We start from the raw sequence: 6,169 nt of genomic DNA, 5'->3' as shown, positions 1-6,169 counted from the left end.
TTCTCTTAAAATCTTTTTATAAGGGATGAGGTAGAAAACATGACCCAAGGCTCAGATGATACACTTTACACCGTTACTGAAATTTAGTCACAAACTTAATATTTTTACTGGGGTATTATAGATACCTCTGACTGGATTGAAATAAAAGCAATCTGTGTTTCAATGTAGTTATTTGCTAAACAAACAAAACCCAGCAGTGTGTATATATATAACCATGAAGCTTTCTGAGAGGAAGTATTTGAATTTCTTTTGTTTCTCTTAAGAGTATTTATTCTGAGTAGCTTTGGTTTGTCTTTTAGAAAACCAATTTGTTTTATTCAACGATGCATTCTGTGCCCCTGGGTAGGTTCCACGGGAAGACCTGTGTTACCTCTTTGGTGAGACCATGTACGGTGGCCACATCACCGGTGCCTGGGACCACAAGCTCTGCTGTATATTTCTGCAAGAATTCATCAGCCCGCCTGTGGTAAGAACTTTCATTATACATAAAGCTCTTGAACATGTATATAGTCCATTCAGCCTAAGAGAAAGTCATCTTTCAGAACTGGAGCTTTGCAGGGAAGACCACAAGCTTTCTTGTCCATGCAGCCCCACCTGTAGCAAGGTCTTGTCTGGCTGTGGAGGAATAAATTCTCCAACTTGTAAAGAGTCCAGTGATTCATCGTGAGCAGATTTTGTCTGTGAGGGTTTGTGACTTGGCACGTTGCTTGTTTAAATACTTTTGCAAACACCCTTACTTGGTAACTGGAATTGTTTTGTAACACTGATTATGTAGCCAGCTTAGTGACATTAGGGGATAGTACATTTAGGTTTCAATTTTACTAATAAAACTATTCTCTTTTAAGGTTCTGCCATTTAGAAGGTCTGGGTGGGCATAGGAGGTAACTTTTATGCGACTGCACTTTAACCAACATATAACAGGTAGACTCACCAGTTCCAGCACTCCAGAACGGCACAATCCTCAAAACTTACATTTAGTGTGTGCATGTTTTCTTCTCCAGATAAATAATAGAATGGAAATGTTATACATTTCCTTGTCTTTTCCTGTTTCCAAAATAGGGGAAACAGTTTGTAAGACTGGATCTCATTTTCCACCACCCTCTCACACATCCGTTTCTGTAGCTTTGTCAGATTATCACCAGCTGATATATACTGAATTATTCAAATTTCACTATTGAGTTTTGGTCCTGGACAGCAGTGTACGTGGAGCATCCACGAGTCCAAGGTGCAAGATCGCCAACAAATGTTAGAATTTTTGAGGATACAAGAAGAAAATGTTGCTTTAACTTTGTTCTAAAAAGCGTTGCATGGAAACTACTTTAATCTATTTTCATATACATACATTTATATAAAATATTTGTAGACATATGGGGGGGGGAGTGTATATATGTATAAAAATAAAAAAAGCCCAACTGGCTGCTTCTCCTAAGCTGCTGAACTAGTCACTTTAGAGAACTGATTTTACACAATTTTCTGAAAACAGCCAAGAGATTTTTCGAGTGGCCTTTCCAGACTAGTTATTTTTGAGTATCCAAAGGTAGAAAGCTTATTCGAGAGCTTTCTATAAATAAAAAAAAAAAGAAAAAGAAAGAAAATTAGCATGTTCGGTGTGAGCAGACCACTTGCAGAGCCTGGCTAACTTGGGGAAAGTGCACTTTTCCCCCTCAGTGATGTGGCCTTTTGGTGGTGAGTGAGATGAGCTTGCTGGTGTCTCCTCAGTCCCTGACGAGTGGGTTTTCATATGTCAAAGAGCCACACTCAGACGAAGGCAATTGGAAGTAACTGCTCAGAAGATGCCCAAGAGTAAGTTGCCATGGAGATGGAAAGGCTAAACACCACTGTACTCCTGACCTCAGCAGAGGCTGATTTCTCCAAATGACAGCTGAGGTCGTGGGGGCATGGTGGGAAGCTCATCCCGCCGGCTCCAGCGCTGCCTCTAGCCTATGGATAAGTAAAGAATTACTGCTTCCAGTTTAGGCAGTCCATTAACCTTCACAAGCCTGAACTTTCATTCAAATAATTGTAAAATAAGTATAGGTGGTGAAACCTGAGCAGAATCACTGCTATTTGTATGGCCTTTGGAAAGTTTCGGGACCCAACCCTGAGCGTGGATCCACTGGTATTTTAAATAGTGAGTTATCTTTCCAAGCTTTTTGCAGTAATTAGAAAATGTTAGGGCCCCAAATTACCGGCAAAACCAGAAAATCATTCATTGACTGGCAACCAAATGAATGCAAACAGGATGGCAACGCCTCTCACCAGCGCTGGAGCTGTGTGTTCACTGGGGAGATTGCCTTCTCTTTTACGTATTCCCATTCCTGAGGAGTTCTTTTAGCTATAAATTCATTCGAGGAGGTGCATTAGAATAAACCACTCTACGTCAGCTTTGCTATAGCTCATCCAGGATCTGTCATAAGGACGGAAAGGGGGTGAGTGCCTGCTCTGAACCCCCGTAACCCGCAGCCTCCCCCTGTGTGTGTGACTCCCAGGAATACAGTAAAACCCGATTTAAGTGCCAGCAGAGAGACTGGTAAGTACAGATTGTCTGACAGAATTGATCTTCCTCTCGAGGTGAATAACAGGGTTGTTTGGTGGTTGGTTTTTTTTTCAAAACCTCAGCACTACTTCAAAGCGGCATCTTTAAGACGCAGTTTATTGTGGCTGAGGTTAGTGGTGCAGGTTTGGGCGCAGGTAAATGGCTGGTTGCAGAACCAAAATGACTTCAGAAATAAGTGCTTACCGGTGTTATTGTGAGCACCAGCTTGTTGTTGACTCTTCTAAATGCCAAAAGCTGTTAAATTTTATTGTCATTTTGTGGAGTGGACCCCGCATTAGGAAGAAATAGCTCCTGTGAAAAGTACCACTTAGAGCCAGAAATATTTTTCAGCAAAAGCAACTTGCAAGTCTAGTTTAAATCCCAGACAGCTCTATGGCAATAAGTTCAGAGAAACTCTTTGAATCCAGTGAAGCCCTTTACAACACAGGAGCTGGGGGAAACTGGAAAATAAATGTGGTTGCTATAGTTTTTGTTCTGTCCTGTCGTCAGTAGGAGGGCAGGCCCCCCAAGAGTACATCTCCCAAAGCCCTCTGTCCACCTGCTTAATTCTTGGGGCTTACAGGAGAGATGGGGAGGGACTCTTTATCAGGGAGTGGAGTGATAGGAAGAGGGTAATTGTTTAAACCGAAAGAGGGGAGATTTAGATTAGATATTAGGAAGAAATTCTTTCCTGTGAGGGTGGTGAGACACTGGAACAGGTTGCCCAGAGAAGCTGTGGCTGCCCCATCCCTGGAGGGGTTCAAGGCCAGGCTGGATGGGGCTTGGAGCAACCTGGTCTGGTGGGAGGTGTATGCTGGATACCATAATTACATAAATTGCTTTGAGCAACCTGGTCTGGTGGGAGTTGTATGCTGGATACCATAATTACATAGATGAAATGCTTCCATCTGAAAGCCCTGTACTATGTGGACTGGACCCCAGTGCTGAGATGGGATACTTGACACCAATATATTACCTCTTCAAAACTATTTTGGAAATGCAACCTTTTAATTCATTTGCAGGAGAGGGATCAGGCCAGTCTACAAAGGAAAAGTTCGTCATCTGGTGTATTGTTGGTGCTGTTAATGACATGTGGAGCACACATCTTACTATGTTATTTCGGTAAGAGACTTCATTTTTAGGGGAAAAAAAAAATGCATCAAATTAGCAAAGAGTAATAGTTAATAGTAGTGATAGTAGTGATGTTAATGAGCTAGCCTGTCCAACGTACTGCTCCAGGGAGGCATTTGGACCAGAGGAACATCTAACAGACTGTTATGCTATGCTTTGCATATGTTTCTTTTTCACTTGGAATTTAAGATGGGTTGAGGATGAATCTATCTTGCTTTTTTGTGTGTGTGTGTGTGTGTGTGTGCATTTATAAGCAATTACAGCAACACCAACTGGGTTGAGGATGAATCTATCTTGCTTTTTTTTGTGTGTGTGTGTGCATTTATAAGCAAGTACAGCAACGCCAATGCCTAAAAAAAGTTATGGTTGGCTGAGTGGTGAGCCTAGTCTTTACCTCTGTGCTTTGCCCCAAACTCCTTTGGGTAAATTGGGTAAATTCCTTTGGGTAAGTACCCTGCTCCTTCCTGCTCATGCCGAGCATAGGAAGTCCCTCCCAGCTTCAGTCCTGGCTTCTTTCTGCCACGTTCACAGCACATCCCAGCAGTGAGGTGTAGGGTCTCCACGCTGGGAAGAGCAGCCCAAGTGGAGTCCTCTCCCACCACCCCCTGTCCTGCATCCTTGATCTGAGCTGGACCCACGTGGCTGCTTATGGTTGGCTGAGTGGTGAGCCTAGTCTTTTCCTCAAACTTTGCCCCAAACTCCTTTGGGTAAATTGAGTAAATTCCTTTGGGTTAATACCCTGCTCCTTCCTGCTCGTGCTGAGCATAGGAAGTCCCTCCCAGCCCGCAGTCCTGGCTTCTTTCTGCCACGGTCACAGCACATCCCAGCAGTGATGTGTAGGGTCTCCACGCTGGGAAGAGCAGCCCAAGTGGAGTCCTCTCCCACCACCCCCTGTCCTGCATCCTTGATCTGAGCTGGACCCACGTGGCTGCTCCAAGAGACTTCCCTCACAAGCAGCAGCCAAGGAAGAGGTTTTTCAGTGATTTTTAGTTTTCTGGTAGTCTGAAGAAGTGAACTCTGGGCAAGGAGGCTGTCTGACCATCTCTTAGCACCTCTCTTGTACTGAATCTGGACTTTAGCAGAAAAATAACATTAATACCTATAAGCTATCAGATGCTGGGTTGAAGGGACCAACCCTAAGACAAAGATAAGCTTTGTCACTTACTATGGAGTTAACTGGGACACTGTAGTTCTGTCCACAGTCACAATATCTCAGATACCCAGATATCTTAGTGCAGCCAAACCGACTTCAGAAAAAATGTAAAAGGCTGGGTTTTAAGCAGTGCTGGTGCTGTGCTTAATAGATGATTAAATGAATAAAGGATGAGCAGGAAAGGAAAATTTAATCAGAAATCTCATCTAGTTCTGTTATCAGACCCCTTCTGTGCTTTCCTTTCTGAGTGTAGACCTGAGAAACAATGTCCAGATGCCCCAAAAACTGGCATATCATGAGACTATAAGCCTTCAGTTCCTCACCCTTATCAGAGCTAATTAAATTCCCCCACAACTGCCACTCTTGTTCTGCACGTCTCCATCCCTTTTCTTTACTCTTTACTCCCTCCTTTTCCTCTGGGAAGTCGTCTTTTTTTTTTTTAATTTTTTCTCTTATCACCATCAGATCACGGGGGTTTTGCGGGAGGGAATATGACAGCTCAGCATGCAAGTAGCCAAACAACGTTTCATTTCCTGGGGGCAACTTGTGCTTTTCATGTTTGGTTCCCGTCCACTGTAGTGCCTGTGGACAATTATATATGGCATTCATCAGTCATCCTGCCAAAGCCAGGGCTGAAAGGGAGACTGAGCTGCTTTAATGCTGTGATTTCAGTCCCTGCTCATTAGGACTGTTATGAGCTGGTTTTCATTTGTGTTCTGTCTCCGTTCCAGAGCAGGCCTGCAGGGAGGGAGAGAGGCTCTTTTGGGGGGTGACACATGTGTCTCCATGTGCTTGTGCTGTATTTTGTAATGCCAATACATTTTGTAATGTATTTTTGTAATGCCCGAGACAGTAAGGACTGCAGGGGTGGAAGGGGAGAGATAGAAGCTATTAGGTACTGTAAAAATAAAAACTACTAATTGTGCTTTACTGAAAACCAAGGCAATCTCAGGCTACGTTGTTGTAACTGCAGTCAATCCTGAGCCCAGGGATGATGCTGTTTGGCTCCAGGGGTCTGTGTTACTTGAAAAGGTAAAGCTAAATAGAAGCTGCTGAATATTAACTGGTTTGCAGTCAGTTCTTGCAATACTATTTCCAAAGAGACAGCAAAGGTGGGGGAGCACCTGGTTTTTATCTGCCCAAGAAAATGTGATTTTTTTTTTTTTTTTTTTTGCACTCTCCAGACTTGAAAGTAGAAGAGTCAGACAAAGTTGATTGCAGTGATTTCTAATGGCTCTGTTTGTGTTGCCCGGAAAGGAGAAGAATGTCCTGGATAATATTCTGGACATGCTTCCCAAGGAGTTTAACGTGGCAGACATCACACAGACAGCTACTGCCTGGAGCCCCTG

Source organism: Calidris pugnax, unplaced genomic scaffold (genome assembly GCF_001431845.1).
Source record: "Calidris pugnax isolate Ruff unplaced genomic scaffold, ASM143184v1 scaffold11, whole genome shotgun sequence".
Classification (NCBI taxonomy): Eukaryota; Metazoa; Chordata; class Aves; order Charadriiformes; family Scolopacidae; genus Calidris; species Calidris pugnax.
This window is presented reverse-complemented; position numbering follows the sequence as displayed.